The 23012-nt window shown below is 45.9% G+C and overlaps 1 protein-coding gene across 1 annotated transcript in view; it reads right to left on the minus strand.

The window, feature by feature from the left end:
- The window catches only part of LOC311135029 (protein-methionine sulfoxide oxidase mical3a-like), a 106145-nt gene extending 92065 nt beyond the window's left edge, over positions 1 to 14080 (minus strand). Inside the window, exon 1 of the mRNA XM_084168882.1 lies at positions 13880 to 14080. The gene's annotated coding sequence lies outside the window, so the exon portion shown is untranslated. The remainder of the gene's footprint in view (positions 1 to 13879) is intronic.
- Positions 14081 to 23012: the final 8932 nt, after the last annotated feature.

Consider the following 23012-nt stretch of genomic DNA (forward strand, 5'->3'; position numbering starts at 1 on the left):
CATTCCGGAAGCGGAACCTTTCTCTAGTATGTTTATCTATGTATCTGATAAACATACTCCTATGAAGAGATAAAGAATTAAAGATAGAGCCAACCCATGGTTCACGCCTGAACTTGCTGAGTTATTTCAGCTAAGGAACAAAGTTTAGTCTGAAGCCAGACATAGTGATAGCTCTGCTCTGGCTTACATTCAGACAACACAGAAACAAATGTACTATTTAATTATTTAATTTCTGACTCTCGTGGCGATCCAGGTAAGTTTTGGAAGGCTATTAAATCGCTAAAAAGAAGCAGCCACACCTCTCTGCCCAATGAGGTTCTATTTAACTCCAATACCGTAATGGACAAAACTGAAATAACTGACATGTTTAACCAGCAGTAGGCCATTTATTTGAAAGGGGAAATAGCAGCAATAAGGACAACTCTGAAAAGACTCTTCATGACACAAGCTCATCTCTGATGCACCCCTCTATTCAATCACTTGAACTTGCCTGCTACTCTAAATGGTGACACACTGTTCTCTCTTCCGCAAGTCACTACTAGGGAAGTTCTGGACTCTCTTTGTAATTGATGTTAAAAAGTCCACTGGGGCAGACATGCTTGAGTCGTGTCTTCTACGGCTTTCTGCACCTCTGATTGTGGAGCCCTTGACACGTATTTTTATCTATCCCATTCTCTTGGGCATTATTCCTAAGGTATGCCTTATTCTCCCGCTCCACAAAGGTGGTGATCACTGCCATTATTAATAACTGTCGCCCAATTTCAAAATGTTCATGTTTAGCTAAAATATTAGAACTGTTGGTAAATTCTCAGCTGCGGTCCTTTTTAGATAGAAAATGTATTTCTTAATGCTCACCAGTCAGGCTTTTAGTCCAGGACACCATCTTGGCTGCTTCTCTAGTCATAAATGACATAGTTAACACACTAGGCAGGAAACAGCACTGCGCTGCCCTTTATATTGATCTGTTGAAAGCATTCGATATGGTTGGTCATGCACTCCTGCTACGGAGGCTATCCAAAATTGGTTTAGACCAAGCGGGCTGCGGCTGGTTAAAAAATTACCTGCACGACAGAAGTAAATGTATATCTGCTGATGGAGTTCAGTCTAATTTTCTTAACATAACCAAAGGAGTGCCAAAAGGCTCAATACTAGGCCCTTTACTGTTCACTATGTACATTAATAATGTTGGTTTGTCTCTGAATAATAATAACTGGGGTCTACATCTCTATGTGGATGACACAGTTATTTATTCCCGTGGCCCCTCTGTGCAGCAGGCCATTAACGACCTTCAGCCCACACCGATCTTAAATTAGTGCGAAATGTTGATAAAACCAAGTTGATGTTGTTCTCCAGGTGTCGTAAAATTGACCCTAAAGATCTGCGTATCTGCACCTTGAAGGGAGCCCAAATTGAACAAGTCCCTCATTATAAGTATTTACATTGATAAGCTTTCTTTTAAAACACATTGAAAAACATACAAAGAAGCTGAGGATTAAGATCTGTTTCCTTTATAGAAATAAATTCTGCAATACTTTTGAAAACAGGTGGAAGATTGTTCAAGCATCGCTCCTCCCAGTACTTGACTATGGTGATATAATCTACATGGAAGCAGCAGCCTCTGGTTTAAAACCTTTACATTCAGTCTATCCCTCAGCCCTGCGTTTTATCACTGGAGACAATTTTTGTACACATCATTGCCTTTTATGTAGTTGTGTTTGCTGGGATTCTCTGACTACCAGAAAGGCCCAACATTGGCTGCTACTTGTATATAAAGCAGTTCTACAGAAACTCCAATACTACCTCACCTCACTTCTTAATTAGAAATCCAACCACCATCAGACTCAATCTCAAGACTGGCTGGTTCTAAACGGTTCCGCGGGTCTTCACAGAGTCCAGGATGACTGCTTTTAGTTATTGTGCCCCTAGCGCATGGAATGACCTGCAGGCCACTTTGAGGCTTGACTTTCTGGTCTCGGAGGGTCAGTTTGGGACTTGATGAATGTGGTGAAGGAGAACTGCACTTGTTTTCATTGATGTGTAATTTTATCTGTCGCTTTGGAATTTGATTTGTTGTAATGTGTAATTGTAAATGTAAAGTGTTATATTGAGACTGATCATGTTGATTTATTGTTCCCAGGGCACCCTTGTAAATGAGACCCTGGTGGTTAAATGAAAATACAGATTATTAATAAGATTACAGCCCTGAAGTCAATGGGTTGATGTATTGGGTTTAAGCCCTGGCCTCTACCATTTCTGTTTTAAATGAAATATACCAATTGTAAGCCTGTCAACAGCATCCCACAGATCTTACAGCTCCACATACAAGGGCAGTCTCAACCCTTTCACCTTTTTCAGCTTCCCCTCCTAAAGCAGACGGTTGTCTGTGTTCATTCAAAGGGCTATGAAAAGACAAGGATTCAGAGCACATGTAGTACACGCCATTTGTTGACTGTAACCAAAAACCACCTCTGGCAAAGACCGTATCCGAACAATCTGTCTTTCTCATTTCATATTCAGGCAAAAACATATATTGACCCTTTATGGAGGGAACTAAGGACAGAGTGGAATTCCATTTTAATTCCTGCCAATTGAATTAGACATGGGATTTCTTCTGAATTGGAAAGCAATTGAATTCCAGATTTTTCATTAAATTCATCCCAACCTGGACTATGGATTTGTTAGGGAACTCAGTCACTGACAAATGAAAAAAAAAAAAAAAGGGATTAGCCTACAGTAGTAACTCAACATCTCTTAACTACTCATTGGGAATATTTAGCAGCAACAAAGGATTACTCTTAACAAATGTCTATTAGTAACAGGAGCTGTGTAATCTGATTGTGTGGCCGGTGTGTGCTTGCTTTGTGGTGTCATGCCTCTACGTGCTCGATTACAGGAGCCAGTCAGTCACCTGGATTAGGCTACCTCTCAAATCTCAGTTTAGACACCACCTCCCTTCTAGCCTCCCAGCCCTGGGTTGTACCAGCCATTACAGCTGTCAATGCCAATCTTTCAAAGCATTTGCATACTTTACTGCAATAGTAGGGTGTGTGGTGGCGTATCTCCAGTTACTCATTAGATTAGATCCCTAGGAAACTAGGAAGCCCAATCTGAAACCTGGGAGCAAACAGAGCCATACAGCGAGTAGTTTCCTAGTTTCCAAGGCTTAGTCATGTCAACTGTGGAATGGTGGAGCCGGAGAGGAGGAGGCCTCAGACCAAGAACATGTTTGCTTTTCATCATCTGTAATCCTTTTGTTTGTGAAAGAGTCACTTATTATGTGGGCCAAGCCATAATTCACCTCCTTACCAATAGCAATAATATTACAACACAGACTCTCTTTCTCTTGGTTTCCATCGTGAAATATCTCACTTGCCGTTCAGTGAGGTTATATGTTTTCCGTGACCATGTTCATGATACAAAACAAACACAGAATTTTAAAAAGGATCCCTGGAGGCTTTACCTCCCTCTCGCCACTTAGGCTAAGACGTATGATTGATAGGTTGGAGGTCCACACATGAACAGTAGCTAGGCTATATCCCACAGTATCATGACATACCTGCATAACACAGAGCAGCTAGTCTAAACTCCATTGGCTTTCGCAGTGGTCATGCATGGGAACCTACAGCTCTCTGCACTCTACTCCATTATTGGTCTTCATATTAATTACAAAGTCACTGTTTAAACTTTGGAGAGCCTCAGCAAATAGACGGAATTCCAGGCCGTTTGGCCGGGCGCTAAATATAAACACAAATGGTGCAGTAAATCATACAATCTTAAGAATGAGGAGTCAACTGCACTGTGACATTTCATGCATTTTGGGGTGAACTGCAAGATTTTGGTATGACGAAATCCTCGCAGAATTTGTGGTTATGACCGTCCAGAGCCAAACGTGTTGTCTCCTGCCATGAAGATGGATTTTTCTAAGTAAGAGATCTTAAAAGCAGTGGTTGATTAAATACCTCTTGGTTGCAAAATTGTTGGAGAGTAAATAAATAAATGCAGTCAACTCACAGCAATGTTACAATGAGCCATGGAAAGTTCAAATGATGTTACATTTCAGTATGTCTCGAATATTAACAAATGTCCTGCATTACAAATATTGGCAAAAGGACAACGTTAGTCTATTGGGGCTATCAAGCTGACAATGTTGTGTAGTGACTAGCATGTCTGTCCCGTGCCACACAGTCCCAAAGCACAGCAGAGCCATAATCCTGCAGCCTACAGTACACACACACACACACACACACACACACACACACACACACACACACACACAGACACACACACACACACACACACACACACAGACACAGACACACACACTAGCTTTAATCCCGCTTCGTGGGTGGACTTATGAGCAGCTCAGAGGGTAGAAAACCAGTGGACCTATGGTCCATCATGGAAGGACCAGAGAGACCGAGAGAGGCGGGCCCCACCAGCCCTCTGCCCCCAGGGCCCTGGACCTCTGGGCCTGTGATCAGGGCAGCTTTGACCTGTTGGACCCCACCATGACCTGTGACCTCAGGTCATATGGACAAACAGGCAGTAAAACAGCTGTTGCCCCAGCAGGCCTCCAGGCAGCACTGGAGAAGTCTCCTCTCACAGACTGTTTGAGAGAGCCAGGCCCAAGTTCACTGTTATTATTGGAGTAAGAGGGAATGGTTGGGCCAGGCTTCATAAAGCCAGGAATAGCCAGATTCCAGATAATGTTTGAGCTCACAGAATCTCAGTCTGAGCAAACTCATTTGTTGGGATCAGTTGTTGACATGTCAGTAGTGAGTTGGCTTAACACAAAGCGTAGACACAGAAGACTACGCTAGGCTACATCCCCTTCTCATCAATCAGTGGGAAAAACCTGCTAAATAATCTCCCCTCACCACTTTACCTAAGCAGCAGTGGAGTGTTAGGCCACCTCTCATTTGAAGGCTTCAAGCCAACACCAGGCCAGGCCAACTTGGCCAAGACGGACAGGAGAAGTGGGAAAGGACTGGTTTAACTTGTGAATTGCTTTCCTGCCTTCCATTACTAAATTTAAAGAGTAAGAGACTTGCTGCCAGCTCCACTCACCGCAGCACCACACATCCTGAGCTATAGGAAGAGAGGCTTTCCTGTCTGAATGGTGCGGCGCTGCTGTCGTTCATTCAATGGGACGGTAACCAAACCCCAGCACCGTGCAGAGCCATGAAGCACGCTGATAGCTTTACCTGAAAGCATGAAAACAGATTCCTACTGAATTACACTTTAATCCCAAACTGATTTTACGGGCTGCAGGCGCTAGTTAAATTAACGCTTGGCCAAACGTGGTGTGAAGAAGCCTGCAGGTGACAAGTGGGTTCTTTACGTTCTCTGTCGTGAATGTAACTCAAAGAGTTTGGGGTATTTTTGTACATCTGCACTAAGTTGATTTCAAGTGACTGAAATTAACATGGTAACAGAGTTTTGACTTGAGCAAGTGATCCTCCAGCAGAGAGAGAGTCCTATATCAAATGTAACCACACAATGGCTTTCACATTACTTTGTGAGGTGAAGAAACATAGGCATAGGCCTTGTGGTCTTGACAGCTGTCATAGTGGTCAGGAAGTCAGCGCATTCAGTTTTGCACCTGGAGAAAATAATCCTCATATGGGGGAAAAAAGTGATCTTGAACAAAATATTGAATAAATATTCGACCAACAAAACAAAGCCTCAATCCTAATCCATCTGTGGAGTCCCACTCGTTGACTCACACGCCTGTAGGCCTACTCCTATTACCATCTCCCTCTGCCTGCCTGCCTGCCCCCTCGTCTGGCATGCCTGACTACCGTCGCTAAGGAAGTCAGGAACAGGATGAGGGGTGAGTGAAAGGAAGTGACAGTGTGCTTTGATGTGCAGTGGGTGGCAATGGGGGGCAAGGGTGGCAGTGGACTAGCACTGGGGGAAGGTTATCTCTGAGACACATGTTCAGCAGGACACACAACCCTGAGGGAAAGAGGGATGGGCCACCATGGACATGGAGGGCAAGTCTGACATTCTGACAAGCAGGGAAAGTTCTGTTCATCTGTTCCATTATTTTCTTTTCTCCAGATAAGGTGGTAAAGGAGCCAGGGGCACCTTCAAATGCAGAGAGTTAGGGAATGTGAAATATGATGTGGTCTCAAGAGGCGAAAGGTTTTCTAGAGAAGAGGGGCTGGAGTTGGGGAGGGGTGTGGTGGGAGCAAAAGTTGCAGCTGTTTGCAGTATAGCCTGATCGAAAAATCACAGCTGTTTGCAGTATAGCCTGATCGAAAAATCACATTCACCTTATAAAGTGTTCTCTTACAACAAAGTGGAAAATGTTAAAATAAAGTTAACTGAAAAAGTGTTGGACGCATGCGACCTGAAAGGTAGCGTCGCCCTCAATCTTGAAGGGTATATCAGCTGTGTACTAAACCCAGGGGTGTCATTGCTCCTTGGCCTCTCTATGCAGGCATGGTATATTAATCATGTAGTCTTCTGGGTTTGTTGTTAAGAGTTCATCAAAGCACACATAAATCTCAGCCAGTGTATCTTAAGAGGTGAGGTCACTAAGCTCAGTGGTATAGTATATACATTTTGTACATTCCAGCATGGCATTAATGACAGTCATGACAGAGGTCATTTCAGGAGTCACTCCACCTGCCAGCACAGGTAAGTCCACTCCTGCAGAATACTTTCACTGACATGGAAAATTCCAAGCTTGCAATAAGATTTAAATTGGAAAAAGCTCCTGCGCCTTGAAAGTACGCCTAAGAGAACATCAATCCACTATTAGACGTCAAGATATCACCTCACCAGTTGCGAGACACTTTATAAAACAAAATTATTCTATTAATGAATTGCGTTGTGTCGGGATCTAAAAAGTTCATCCACCCGCAGAGGTGGTGATTACGACAACAAATTACTCCAAAGAGAAGCCATGTGGATATACAGTATAAATTAAATTCTGTATCTACACTTGGTTACACAAATAATTAGATTTCACCTCTAGGCCAAATCTAGACTGTTATACAAGAACACTGTCCATATCAGATTTTGCATCTCGTTTATGAGTTAGCCCCACATATTTATGAACGACTGAGCCGGATGTCCTTTGTGGTAAGCAATCTCATGAATTTATATAATGTATCGAAGTGAGCCAACACCTAAGGCAATTGATTCATGAATTGCCCTTCGTGCCCGCTCCCATACCCTATAATTCTGTATTTTATGTGACTAACTTGTATACAGGTAGACCAGAAAAGCCACATCCCTGATTGGCAGATGAGTGGCAACCCTGATTAGAAGCACCTGCAGCTCATCAGTTGTTCCCTACAAATGCTGTTTTGAATTAAAATACAATTTGACCTACACACTGAAGGCTGTAAAGCCTAAACTTCTGTGTACGCTATCCCTGATGCAGTGAAAAGAATAAAAAACATTTTTAAATGAAGTAAGCTTTATGCTACATTTGGACCCATTACACTTTTGTTTCCAAGGTTATATTGGACTTAAGTGCAATGTTTTTGTTGTGAAATATGTGATGAGAAAAACATCATGCAATAAAAAAAAAACGAATTGCACACATATAGAGTACAGAAAAGTATAATGCTTTTGGGCTGAACCGTTAAAACAACATTTACTAGGTAGACAAGGGGCGGCAGGTAGCTTAGTGGGTAAGAGCGTTGTGCCAGTAACTGAAAGGTCGCTGGTTCTAATCCCCGAGCCGACTAGGTGAAAAATCTGTCGATGTGCCCTTAAGCAAGGCACTTAACCCTAATTGCTCCTGTAAGTCGCTCTGGATAAGAGCGTCTGCTAAATGACAAAAATGTTTTAAAAAATGACAAGCTACAGTATCTTGTCTTTTAAAAAATTTAAGCCCACATTACCTGCAAGTCCGGTTTTCATACAGTTCAACAAAAAACACTGCATCTCCACTGGAAAAGTTCAAGGGTCTCTTAACTGGCTAAATGTAAATGCCTCATCTGACTATGGAATGCTTGTCACACTGACCCAGTCCTGACCCCCAGAGAAAGACCTGTGTACGCTAAATCACCATAGCAAAAGGTTGTAGACACGGCATATTATGTCCTAAGGTTTAGCAATTGCCGTTAGATTTCATGTTTTAATCAGACAATCAATAATGCCTTTGTTGGCACTGCTTTCACCACATTCTTGATTTAAATCACATTTCTAATTCCAGCTCATTAATCTTTGATGGTATACTTAGATATTTGGTTAAGTTGGCAGGAAGGTAGGAGGATAACCGCTTTATTGTAAAATGTCCCATATGTCTGTTCTATTTTGAAAAAGTTGCCCTCATAGGACTAAATATGACAACAATGGCCTTCAGAAGAACATAAAGTTAAAAAGAACTGAGTTAAAAATCCAGGGTTACATATTATATAGAATGGATAGGTACACTCGAGGTGGGGGAGTAGCAACCTACGTCCTCGATAAATGACTGTCTAAAGTGGTCCACTAATGTTATAATGTATCCTCTAGCTGCAGTAGCAGATCTCTTTAATGACCTGGAAATGTGCCCGAGTGACCCCTCTTCATAAAGGTGGACACTCCTTAGGACCCAAATAACTATAGACCAATACAAGTAATCTGTGTAATAGCAAAAATCTTTGAGAAATGAATACATTCCCAAATGTATCAGTACCTAGAAAATTTTATTTTATTTCACCCTTTCAATCCGGCTTTAGATCCAACCATTCTACCACTAAAGCATTAGTGAAACTTACTAATTATATACATTCTTCATCTGACCAAGGCAAACTACCTGGTGCAATCTTTATTGATTTATCAAAAGCATTTGATTTAGTTGATCATTCTATCTTACTAGTAGTGTATGTCCACTGCATTCGGAAAGTATTCAGACCCCTTGACTTTTTCCACATTTTGTTACATTACAGCCTTATTCTAAAATGGATTAAATTGTTTTTTCCCCTCTACAATCTACACACAATACCCCATAATGACAAAGCAAAAACAAGTTTGTAGAAATCTTTTTAAAATGTATATAAATAAATCAAACTGAAATATTACATTTACATAAGTATTCAGACCCTTTACTCAGTACTTTGTTGAAGCACCTTTGGCAGTGATTACAGCCTCAAGTCTTCTTGGGTATGACGCTACAAGCTTGGCACACCTGTATTTGTGGAGTTTCTCCCATTCTTCTCTGCAGATCCTCTCAAGCTCTGTCAGGTTGGATGGGGAGCGTCGCTGCACAGCTGTTTTCAGGTCTCTCCAGAGATGTTCGATCGGGTTCAAGTCCAGGCTCTGGCTGGGCTACTCAAGGACATTCACAAACTTGTCTCGAAGCTACTCCTGCGTTGCCTTGGCTGTGTGCTTAGGGTCGTTGTCTTGTTAGAATTTGAACCTTCGCCACAGTCTGAGGTTCTGAGCGGTCTGGAGCAGGTTTTCATCAAGGATCTCACTGTACTTTGCTCCGTTCATCTTTCACTTGATCCTGACTAGTCTCTGCGTCCCTGTTGCTGAAAAACATCCCCACAGCATGATGCTGCCACCACCATGCTTCACCGTAGGGATGGTGTCAGGTTTCCTCCAGACATGACGCTTGGCATTCAGGCCAAATAGTTTAATCTTGGTTTCATCAGACCAGAGAATCTTGTTTCTCATGGTCTGAGAGTCCTTTAGGTGCCTTTTGGCAAACTCCAAGTGGGCTGTCATGTGCCTTTTACTGAGAAGTGGCTTCCATCTTGCCACTCTACCATAAAGGCCTGATTGGTGGAGTGCTGCAGATATGGTTGTCCTTCTGGAAGGTTCTCCCATCTCCACAGAGGAACTCAGGAGCTCTGTCAGAGTGACCATCGGGTTCTTGGTCACCTCCCTGACCAAAGCCCTTCTCCCCCGATTGCGCAGTTTGGCCATGCGGCCAGCTCTAGGAAGAGTCTTGTTGGTTCCAAACAGGCGCCTCACAGGTCCTCAACTGGCAGCTTCATTAAATAGTACCCGCAAAACACCAGTCTCAACGTCTATAGTGAAGAGGCGACACCGGGATGCTGACCTAGGCAGAGTTGCAAAGAAAAAGCCATATCTCAGACTGCCCATCTTAATCTTTTCTTTTTATTGGCCAGTCTGAGATATGGCTTTTTCTTTGCAACTCTGCCTAGAAGGTCAGCATCCCGGAGTCGCCTCTTCACTGTTGACGTTGAGACTGGTGTTTTGCGGGTACTATTTAACGAAGCTGCCAGTTGAGGACCTGTGAGGTGCCTGTTTCTCAAACTAGACACTCTAATGTATTTGGCCTCTTGCTCAGTTGTGCACCGGGGCCTCCCACTCCTCTTTCTATTCTGGTTAGAGCCGGTTTGCGCTGTTCTGTGAATGAAGTAGTACACAGCGTTGTACGAGATCTTCAGTTTCTTGGCAATTTCTCGCATGGAATAGCCTTCATTTCTCAGAACAAGAATAGACTGACGAGTTTCAGAAGAAAGTTATTTGTTTCTGGCCATTTTGAGCCTGTAATCGAACCCTCAATTGCTGATGCTCCAGATACTCAACTAGTCTCAAGAAGGCCAGTTTTATTGCTTCTTTAAACAGCACAACAGTTTTCAGCTGTGCTAACATAATTGCAAAAGTGTTTTCTAATGATCAATTAGCCTTTTAAAATGATAAACTTGGATTAGCAAACACAACGTGCCATTGGAACACAGGACTGATGGTTGCTGATAATGGGCCTCTGTACGCCTATGTAGATATTCCATTAAAAATCAGCCATTTCCAGCTCCAATAGCCATTTACAACATTAACAATGTCTACACTGTATTTCTGATCAATTTGATGTTATTTTAATGGACAAAAACTTTTTTTTTCTTTCAAAAACAAAGACATTTCTAAGTGACCCCAAAATGTTGAACGGTAGTGTATATATATATAACTTTATGAGCTGGATTGCCGGTCTTTGCAATTAGTTTATTTTTGTTTGCGCTCGTTAGCATATTTAGCCAGCACCCTCCATGGAAATTCACTATTACTTGTGCCAATTGTCAGCATTCTGGTAATAAACACCCAATGGGCTTTTTTTGTGTTTTTTGGCACCCCCTTGTGTACTAAACTGGTAATACCATAAATCCCGGGTGAGAGAAGGACGGTACGGCGATATGAATACCTGGATAGCGCCCAACCCTAATCACGGTCTTTAGGTAAAGGGAATACAGATCTACAGTAGCACAGATCAGAGGGGCCTGGGTTAGCTGCATTAACCCAGACACCACTGCCAGCATTATAGTAAAATTCACATTACTATGCACACTAAGCCCAGACCTTTGCTCTGGTCTAGGAGCATACAGTACACAGAGGGCCTGGCAAAATGCAGCAAATGGAATTCATAATCAAAATCAATGATGTAGGCTAAATGCACTGGATTACTCCGCTAAGAGGGAGTAAGAGCCCATTTGTCCACAGAGGAAATGTCTGTCAGGTCGAGACCTTATCACTTAGCCACAGACTGACTTTTGTGTATGTGCTGATGAATGGTCAAATCTGGGTCAGATGGAGTCATGCGAAGTACATTAGGCTAGTGTTGCTGGCATCAGTGTACGGTCTATCAACAAAGATCAATGCAAGACAGAGAATCCCCCTAAAATGGCATACAAGAGTCAAATGTGCATCTGCAACAAAAGCAGATGATATATATAGTACATTGTGACAGAATTGTCAAACATTGAATGAGGTTGTTCTGTTGTCATTGTGCAAGATTTCCCATTCATTGTACCTAGGGACTTCAGTGCTTTGCAGTCAGTTTCCCTCCTGTCCTGAATATTAACATCTTCCAGTGTTTCAGTGTAACCCTGTTGTTGACCGGCATAAGTCAATTTGAGATTCCTAGCTTTGAGCAAGAAAACAAGTACAAGTTGCATAAGAAGCCAGCATACACCTCTTCCTCACCATGCTGTGGTCTCAAATAGAAAATGGAGACATACCCAACAGCCTGGACTGGGTGTTATGAGGACAGCAATGACGTGTATTCATGGATGCCAAGGGAAGACAGGCTTCCCCAAAAAATTGACCAAGAAAAAAAAGAAAAAAAGAAAAAAAATTTTTTATGTGTTTCATAAATGTCCTTCAGTTCGCAAGAGGCTAAATGTACTGTATCTCACCGGAGAAAGCATCCGAGCGAAAGAAAAAGTGCCCCTCTGTCTCAGTATGTGTAGCGTATCTATCTGACGCTGTCTGGTCAGAAAGAGTATGACATTATTGCCGCCCATAACATTGAATGCAAGGGAAGCCAGTGAGCATTTGGCCTCCCTTGATTTAAAAAAAGTATAAAATAGTAGCCAATTAGCGTTGAGCTAAACTGAGTGAGCTCAGCTATGAGTGGTCCTGGCGCACCAAAAAAGTGTCACGGGAAGCAAGTTTGGATTTGGCTTCAGACCAAACACATCACAAGCCAAACATCATTATTGACAGAAAAACACTTGAATTGTTGCATCTCGTTGTGTTGTTCTCCTCCGGTGGCTGGCTAGCTAGCTAAAATCGGCCCTTTCCTAAATTAGCCAACGATGGAGATAGGGATTTGGACTTGTGATTTTACTTAATTCTCCGTACTGGCCAATGATTATAACGGGGATTCTGATCCAACCATAAATTCATACATTGTGCCCCTGGCCTGAGAGGATGGAAGTTCAACATATATAGTAATGTTAACTAGCTGGCCTGGCGTATCGTTGCCCATGAAAGGAAGTTAGGCTAGTGAGCAAGTATTTTAGCCATGTAGCCTAGGACAACAAAAACTAAAAGCGTCTACTGTATGACAGAGTCATAGACCGTTTAGGCAACATGAAAGCGGAGGATGGCATTGGCGTTTCTCTACAAGTCGGGTGAATCAACATGTTTTTTCTACTTGCGCACACACACACACACACACCAACCCACAGAGAAATCAGTACCATGGCCAGCCACATCATATTTCGCTTAAGTTGATTGGACTAAATTGATTTGGTATCTTTTAGTTTTCACTGTATTAGACTATGCATAGGTGATTAGATTATGTTTAAATGTTGGAGTTGAAATGGTGCTGGAATAGTGGAGGCAACTGTTTCTCTCCATGGTTCTAAATCAATAGTTGTTTAGTGGTCCGAAATGTCATAAAAATTACCTTGCTTGACAATGCTGTAGGTCATGTAACTGTTTGTTACATAGAATATGTTTTGTTTCATTACAAAACCGGACAGCAACATCTGTCCGGTTTTGTAATGAAACAAATGTGTGGTTGAATTTTTCTGCCACTGTGTCTTATTGTCTCGGCCTTAGGCCTATATATCACTGTGCAAGGCATATGAACTAACAGGTTATATAGCAAACAACGCAATTATCACAACACATAGGTTGTAATGTGGCTTTTTGGGGGATTTACCCATGCACCGCTACTGGAGGACAGATGTCATGGTCAACTTTTTAGCCCACTTATAGCCTATACATATCTTAGTCTACACCTTATGATGTCTACCAGTTAGCAATATGAGAAAACATGGGACTGTACTAAAAATATGGAACCTACTGTAGTTGCAGGACCAATAATTATCATGCCCAATGTAATGAATAGGCCACCTAATCTCTTCTGTAACAGAGAATGTTTCATGCAAAATGAGACAATGTAACAAGTTGGGTAAAATGTTAACCACTTGCAGTCTGGCCAAAAATGTGGCTAAAAATATATACAATTTAGCTCAGTCATGTGTTACAATGTTGCAAACCAACAAGCATTGTCAACTGCCAATGTAAACAACAAGTGAAAATAATATTTTGTAGCCGAATGCACGTCAAAATAGAGGAGAAGCATTTCGAAAAAAGGTAACGTATGTGAACGAGTTTATTTAAAAAATAAAATCACCAAAGCGTGACATTCTGAAACGTGCAGGAGTCGCTCACTTACCTAGCTTGAATCTTAGAAAATGGACACTGTTACAAACGATCCACGAATGCACCTCTTCTTAGCTTTGGTCCATATGTTTATAGAATCCTGCCGTATATCCGGAAGATATATCCCATTTCGATTATTATTGCCGTTTCTATATTCCGCCTAGTACTGTATGTGTGTGAAATCTATAGCTTGTTTGGCACATTCAGCTACACTGCGAGAAGGCGCAATTTGAAAACGGACAGAGGGAGCGGGAGAGCGCATAACGATGTTATAGAGGGGGGACATAAACCTTCGACAATAGAAGCGGTTTTCGAAGACAACATATTTGCGCAAATATGCCAACGACATAAATTAAACCGCTATATATAAAAACTAGATTGCTCTAATCAAAGAAAATTGTTCACATGTTGTGATACAACTCTGAATGTTCATAGAACTGCAATGAGAAAACCCCCTCAACTGTTCAAAGTGAGACATGTTTTAACTAAGTTTAGTTTCTTCGAAAGTGACGCTGGAGTGTGAGTCAGTCAATACACCAAAAACATACGTAGAGGCAGCAAAGTCTTGTGTAAGTTTTTCTCTTGTCTGTGTGATATAAGGTACGTCGAGACAGCGATACCTGCGATGTAGCCCTACCATGCGTAGTAGGCTACTGTAATGAAAGCCTAGTAATAATGAGACATTTTTAATTTGGTGAAATTGTATGTGTGTGTGTGTGCGTAGGTGCTCCAACAAATTATTATTGTCACCTAGTCTAGAGTCTAACTGATGTGGGAAGGGAGAGCTTGTCAAGCTGTGAAGCACAAATAACTACAATGGTTTCTGTTATTTAACTTTAAACTGTAGATGAGAAAAGGCTGAGCGAATGCAATGCCTATCATCAAACCGAGATTACATTGTGAGAACAATATAGGTTTCCCACTTGATCCTTTTCATACAGTATGGCAAGACATCACATGAAAAGGCCCAGAGCAGAGAGAGCCTTTACAGACAAAAGTAAACATTTTCACTGTTACATTCTGCATCTAACATCCAGCAAATTAAATATTTTGTCAAGGATCCTACCTTGCCCTGCCAGAACAAACACATCAGAGGTTCATTACCCTAAAGATCATCAGAACAATAGGCCTCCATGCGACCATCAGAAACTTACATTGCCTCTTGTACTAATAACATTAATGTGTTGTGACTGTTGGCATTGGTATTTTATTAGGATCCCCATTAGCTGTTGCAAAAGCAGCAGCTACTCTTCCTGGGGTCCACACAAAACATGAAACGTCATAACAGAACATTAATAGACAAGAACAGCTCAAGGACAGAACTACATCAATTTAAAAATGGCACACGTAGCCTACATATCAATGCATACACACACACTATCTAGGTCAAATAGCCGGCTACTAAGGAAAAGGACAATGACATTCTGATCCTAGACAAGGTGACAATAAGAAGAGGCTGACGAACTGCTACAGATGCCCCATTAAGAGCATCCTGTCGGGCTGTATCACCGCCTGGTAGGGCAATTGCACCATCCGCAACCGCATGGCTCTCCAGAGGATGGTGTAGTCAGCCCAACGCATCACCGGGGGCACACTGCCTGCCCTCCAGGACATCTACAACACCCGGTGTCACAGGAAGGCCAAGAAGATCATCAAGGACCTCAGCCACCCGAGCCATGGCCTGTTCACCTTCTAGAAGGCGGAGACAGTACAGGTTTTTATTTTACCTTTATTTAACTAGGCAAGTCAGTTAAGAACAAACTGTTATTTACAATGACGGCCTACAGGTGCATCAAAGCTGGGACCGAAAGAGTGAAAAACAGCTTCTATCTATCTCCGGGCCATCAGACTGTTAAATAGTCACCTCTAGCCGGCCTCTGCCCAGTACCCTGCCCTGAACTTAGTCACTGTTACTAGCCAGCTACCACCCGGTATTCTACCCTGCACCTTAGAGACTGCTGCCCTATGTATCCCGGAGACGCAGTGCAAGTTGGTCGGGACGACGCCTGTGGAAGTCCCGAATGAGAGAGCGATCCAGGACGTCCCGCGCCGGAACCCAGCACCGCTCTTCGGGACCGTACCCCTCCCACTCGACCAGGTACTGGAGAAGCCCCCCACGATGCCTTGAGTCCAACAGGTTGCGGACGGAGTACGCCGGGGCCCCCTCGACGTCCAAGGGAGGGGAAGGGCGTTGTGGGGTCCAGCAATAGCCAAGGGACCAGCTGCCACCGGCCTGAGGAGAGATACATGAAATGAGGGTGAGATACGGTAATTGACGGGGAGCTGTAATCTGTACATCACGTCATTGACTCTCCTCAGAACTTTGAACGGCCCCACAAACCGTGGGCTCAGCTTCTGGCAGGGCAGGCTGAGGGGCAGGTCCTTCGTTGAAAGCTGGACACTGTCACCGGGGTGAAAGACCGGGGCCACACTGCGGTGACGATCGGCCTGCGCCTTCTGCCGGAGGACGACGCGCTGGAGACCAATCGTCCACCGCAGGATCTGACTCCGGTGCCAGAGTGCTGTTAGCCTAGAACACACTGAAAGGGTGTGAGGTTAGTGGAGGAGTGACGGAGGGAGTTTTTTGGGTATTCTGCCCAAGGCAGAAACGCAGCCCACTCCCCCGGCTGGTCCTGACAGTAACTCCGAAGGTACCTAACCAGTTCCTGATTTACCCATTCCACCTGCCCGTTAGATTGGGGATGGTATCCGGAGGTGAGGCTGACCGTGACCACCAGTCGTTCCATGAAGGCCTTCCAGACACAGGAGGTGAACTGAGGACCACGGTCAGACACGATGTCCTCCGGGATCCCGTAGTGCCAGAAGACGTGAGAGAAGAGAGCCTCTGCGGTCTGCAGGGCCGCAGGGAGACCAGGCAGAAGAATCAAACGACAGGCTTTAGAAAACCGGTCCACAATGACCAGGATGGTGGTGTGCCCCTCCGAGGGGGGAATGTCTGTGACAAAGTCCATGGAGAAATGGGACCAGGGTCATTGTGGAACCGGCAGCGGGTGGAGTTTGCCATAGGGGAGGTGTCTAGGTGTCTTGCTATGTGCGCAGGTGAAGGTGGAAGAGCTGTAAACCCGGACGTCCCGGGCCAAGGTGGGCCACCAGTACTTGGCGGAGAGACAGTCGATAGTACAGGCTGTACCCGGGTGCCCCGACACAGGTGCTGTGTGTGCCCAGGCGAGGAGACGGTCCCGCAAAACAGAGGGCACGTAGATACGTCCCTCGGGACAGTGGGAAGGTGAGGGCTCTTGTCGCAGGGCTTGACGGATGTCCACGTCCACATTCCACACGACAGCAGCCACAATACGGGACAGGGGAATAATGGGTGTCACTTTCTCCCTCCGATCCATGCACCCGGGACAACGCATCAGCCTTAATGTTCTTTGATCCCGGTCGGTAGGAGAGGGTAAAGTCAAACCTGCCGAAGAATAGGGCCCACCTGGCCTGACGCGGGTTCAGCCTCTTCGCTGCTCGAATGTACTCCAAGTTCCGGTGGTCCGTCCAGACAAGGAATGGGTGTTTAGCACCCTCCAGCCAGTGCTGCCATGCTTTCAGCGCCTTCTTGACGGCCAACAACTCATGACGGCCCCACATGGTAATTCCGCTCCGCGGGAGACAGCTTCCGTGAGTAGAAGGCACATGGATGGAGTTTAGTCGGCGATCCAGTGCGTTGGGAGAGAACAGCCCCTACTCCAACCTCGGAGGCGTCCACCTCCACGATGAAGGGCAGAGACGGGTCAGGGTGAGCCAGAACAGGTGCGTTAGTAAAACGTTCCTTGAATGCACGGAAGGCTTCGTTGGCCTCCTCAGTCCAGTGCAGCTGTCGAGGACCTCCCTTCAGGAGGGAGGTGAGAGGGGCCACCACTGTGCTGAAACCCCTAATGAAGCGCCTGAAATAGTTGGCAAGACCAAGGAAGTGCTGCACCGCCTTGATGTTGGATGGAACAGGCCACAACCGTACTGTACTGACCCTCTGCTCTTCCATCTCCACTCCCGCAATGGATATACGATAGCCCAGGAAGGAGACCGTCTGCTGAAAGAAAAGGCACTTCTCCACCTTGGCATACAGGTGATGCCCTATCAGCCTCTCCAAAACGGACCTGACATGAGAGACATGTTACACAGCGACCCAACATGTCTCTAAACACCTCGTTAATGAATGATTGAAACACAGAGAGTGCATTTGTCAGGCTGTAGGGCATTACCCTGTATTCGTAGTGCCCGGTGCTGGTGCTGAAGGCGTTCTTCCATTCATCCCCTTCTCTGATGCGCACCAGTGGTATGCACTGGGTAAATCCAATTTAATAAAGTACTTAGCACTGTGCATCTGTTCGATCACAGTGGGTATGAGAGGCAGAGGATAACAGAATTTAACAGTAGCCTTATTCAGTGTCCGGTAATCGATACAGGGGCGGAGACCACCGTCCTTCTTCACGAAAAATTAGCTGGAGGAGGCCGGAGAGATGGACAGACGGGTGAATCCTTGGGCCAGCGCCTCCTGGACGTAGGCCTCCATGGCTTCGGTTTCTGCATGCGAGAGAGGGTAGATGTGCCCCCACAGGAGGGTTGAACCAGGCAGTAGGTCGATAGTGCAGTCCCATGGGCAATGAGGGGGCAGGCACGTGACACGAATCTTCGAAAAGGCCACCTGTAGGTCCCGGTATTCCTCCGGGATAGGGACGTGGGTGGCCTGGTTCGGACTTTCCACGGAGGTGGCACAGATTGACACAGAGAGACACCTCCCCTGACACTCCTGCGACCAACCCAACAACCTCCTCTCTGTCCACAATATACTGGGGTTATGCAACTGTAGCCAGGGGAAACCTAAAACTACGGGGTGTGCAGGAGAGTCTAAGATGAGGAAAGTGATGCATTCATGGTGGTTGTGATTAACTGTGAGGGAAATGGGAATTGTGGTCTGGCGCACCAGTCCTGTTCCTAGGGGACGGTTGTCTAGGGCATGGACTGGGATAGTGGGTTGTAAAGGGACTAGAGGAATGCGTAATGATAAGGCCACTTACCGGTCTAGGAAATTGCCTGCAGCACCTGAGTCCACTAGGGCAGGACTCAGTGGGGTACCAGGATAGTCAGGGAAAGTGACAGGGAGGAGGACGGGCTGGGTGGACGTTCCGCAGGGGGAAGGTGCGTCGTGCCCACCTCCATGGGCTCAGTCTCGCTGGAGGTTCCTGGGAGAGACTCGAAACCCCGGGATGGGCGAAGACGGACACGCAGGAGATTATCCAGGCGGATGGCCATGGTGATGAGCTGGTCCAGCGTGAGGTCCTCATTGCGATAGGCCAGCTCGGTCTGGACGTCAGCCTGTAGCCCGCTGCGGAAAACCGTCAACAGGGCCTGGTCGTACCAGCCAGTGGACGCAGCCACTGTCTGGAAATCCAGAGCGTACTCCGACGCTGTCCTGGAGCCCTGGCGTAGATGGAGGAGACGCTCACCTCCCTCTCGGCCCTCTGTTGGGTGGTCGAAGACGGCACGGAAAAGTTGGGTGAAGCGCTCATAGGACTGCACTTCTGGACCGTCCCTATCCCAGACGGCGTGCGCCCACTCCAGAGCCCGGCCTGTCAGCACCGAGATCACCAAGGCCACCTTGCCCCTCTCTGAGGTTGTTCCAGCATGACGGGCAAGGTGGAGGTCACACTGCAGGAGAAACCACCTACAGTAAGCTGTGGTGCCGTCAAACCGCTCCGGGAGGGGCAGGTGGACGTTGCTGATCGGACCGGGTGATGTAGATGGTGGTGGGGTGGCTGGAATGACCGTGGGGAGCTGTGAAGGTGGTGGTGTAGCCTGCAGTTGGTGTACGGTCCGGAGCACCTCGTACATGGCAGTCCCGATGCGCTCCAGGCACGAGTCGTGGTGGTGGAGCTTTATTCCAAGCATCTGCCTCTAAACCTAGGAAGCTCTTTGCCACATTCTCCTCCCTGCTGAATCCTCCCCCCCCCCCCTCCTCCCTCTCTGTGGATGACTTCGTCAACCACTTTGAAAAGAAGGTTGACGACATCCGATCCTCGTTTGTTAAGTCTAATGACACTGCTGGTCCTGCTCACACTGCCCTACCCTATGCTTTGACTTCTTTCTCCCCTCTCTCTCCAGACAAAATCTTGCGACTTGTGACTACAGGCCGCCCAACAACCTGCCCGCTTGACCCCATCCCCTCCTCTCTTCTCCAGACCATCCCCGGTGACCTTCTCCCCTACCTCACCTCTCTGATCAACTCATCCTTGACCGCTGGCTATGTCCCTTCCGTCTTCAAGAGAGCGAGAGTTGCACCCCTTCTCAAAAAACCAACACTTGATCCCTCTGATGTCAACAACTACAGACCAGTATCCCTTCTTTCTTTTCTTTCCAAAACTATTGAGCGTGCCGTCTTTAGCCAACTCTCTTGCTATCTCTCTCAGAATTACCTTCTTGATCCAAACCAGTCAGGTTTCAAGACTGGTCATTCAACTGAGACTGCTCTTCTCTGTGTCACGGAGGCTCTCCGCACTGCTAAAGCTAACTCTCTCTCCTCTGCTCTTGTCCTTCTAGACCTGTCTGCTGCCTTTGATACTGTGAACCATCAGATCCTCCTCTCCACCCTCTCCGAGCTGGGCATCTCCGGTGCGGCTCACTCTTGGATTGCGTCCTACCTGACAGGTCGCTCCTACCAAGTGGCGTGGCGAGAAGCTGTCTCCGCTCCACATGCTCTCACCACTGGTGTCCCCCAGGGCTCAGTTCTAGGCCCTCTCCTATTCTCGCTATACACCAAGTCACTTGGCTCTGTCATATCCTCACATGGCCTCTCCTATCATTGCTACGCTGACGACACACAACTAATCTTCTCCTTTCCCCCTTCTGATAACCAGGTGGTGAATCGCATCTCTGCATGTCTGGCAGACATATCAGTATGGATGACGGATCACCACCTCAAGCTGAACCTTGGCAAGACGGAGCTGCTCTTCCTCCCGGGGAAGGACTGCCCGTTCCATGATCTCGCCATCACGGTTGACAACTCCGTTGTGTCCTCCTCCCAGAGTGCGAAGAGCCTTGGCGTGACCCTGGACAACACCCTGTCGTTCTCCGCTAACATCAAGGCGGTGACCCGATCCTGCAGGTTCATGCTCTACAACATTCGGAGAGTACGACCCTGCCTTACACAGGAAGCGGCACAGGTCCTAATCCAGGCACTTGTCATCTCCCGTCTGGATTACTGCAACTCGCTGTTGGCTGGGCTCCCTGCCTGTGCCATTAAACCCCTACAACTCATCCAGAATGCCGCAGCCCGTCTGGTGTTCAACCTTCCCAAGTTCTCTCACGTCACCCCGCTCCTCCGCACACTCCACTGGCTTCCAGTTGAAGCTCGCATCTGTTACAAGTCCATGGTGCTTGCCTATGGAGCTGTGAGGGGAACGGCACCTCCGTACCTTCAGGCTCTGATCAGTCCCTACACCCAAACGAGGGCATTGCGTTCATCCACCTCTGGCCTGCTGGCTCCCCTTCCTCTGCGGAAGCATAGTTCCCGCTCAGCCCAGTCAAAACTGTTCGCTGCTCTGGCACCCCAATGGTGGAACAAGCTCCCTCACGACGCCAGGACAGCGGAGTCACTCACCACCTTCCGGAGACATCTGAAACCCCACCTCTTTAAGGAATACCTGGGATAGGATAAACTAATCCTTCTACCCCACCCCCCCACCCCCTAATTTTTTATTTTATTTTTTATAAAAAAATTGTAAAGTGGTTATCCCACTGGCTATAGGGTGAATGCACCATTTTGTAAGTCGCTCTGGATAAGAGCGTCTGCTAAATGACGTAAATGTAAATGTAAATGTAAATGGAGAGGTCGGGATGTGCTGCTGCTTCCTGTTTTCTCGGGTCGGTCATTCTGTCACTGGTGTAGAGAGGAGTAGGCAGGAGGCAGTCGCAGGTTTAGAACTACTGAATTTATTTAAGCAACATAGCTCAAAGCGGGACAAAATCCAAACGCTGTTGTGCTCAAAATATATCTTTATAAATAAAATAAACAGGGCGAACCCAAAGTGCAAAATATAAAGTACTCAGGAAATAGTATGAGAGATTCCTCTCAGGAAAACAAGTAACATTTACAATGACCGACAAAGACAAATGGCAGAGGGAGTATATACATTGAGGGAAAAAAGTATTTGATCCCCTGCTGATTTTGTACGTTTGCCCACTGACAAAGACATGATCAGTCTATAATTTTAATGGTAGGTTTATTTGAACAGTGAGAGACAGAATAACAATAAAAAAATCCAGAAAAACGCATGTCAAAAATGTTATAAATTGATTTGCATTTTAATGAGTGAAATAAGTATTTGACCCCTCTGCAAAACATGACTTAGTACTTGGTAGCAAAACCCTTGTTGGCAATCACAGAGGTCAGACGTTTCTTGTAGTTGGCCACCAGGTTTGCACACATCTCAGGAGGGATTTTGTCCCACTCCTCTTTGCAGATCTTCTCCAAGTCATTAAGGTTTCGAGGCTGACATTTGGCAACTCGAACCTTCAGCTCCCTCCACATATTTTCTATGGGATTAAGGTCTGGAGACTTGCTAGGCCACTCCAGGACCTTAATGTGCCTCTTCTTGAGCCACTCCTTTGTTGCCTTGGCCGTGTGTTTTGGGTCATTGTCATGCTGGAATACCCATCCACGACCCATTTTCAATGCCCTGGCTGAGGGAAGGAGGTTCTCACCCAAGATTTGACGGTACATGGCCCCGTCCATCGTCCCTTTGATGCGGTGAAGTTGTCCTGTCCCCTTAGCAGAAAAACACCCCCAAAGCATAATGTTTCCACCTCCATGTTTGACGGTGGGGATGGTGTTCTTGGGGTCATAGGCAGCATTCCTCCTCCTCCAAACACGGCAAGTTGAGTTGATGCCAAAGAGCTCCATATTGGTCTCATCTGACCACAACACTTTCACCCAGTTCTCCTCTGAATCATTCAGATGTTCATTGGCAAACTTCAGACGTGCATGTATATGGCTTTCTTGAGCAGGGGGACCTTGCGGGCACTGCAGGATTTCAGTCCTTCACGGCGTAGTGTGTTACCAATCATTTTCTTGGTGACTATGGTCCCAGCTGCCTTTAGATCATTGACAAGATCCTCCCGTGTAGTTCTGGGCTGAT

This window comes from Coregonus lavaretus (assembly GCF_964263955.1).
Source record: "Coregonus lavaretus genome assembly, chromosome: 9".
NCBI classification, from domain to species: Eukaryota; Metazoa; Chordata; class Actinopteri; order Salmoniformes; family Salmonidae; genus Coregonus; species Coregonus lavaretus.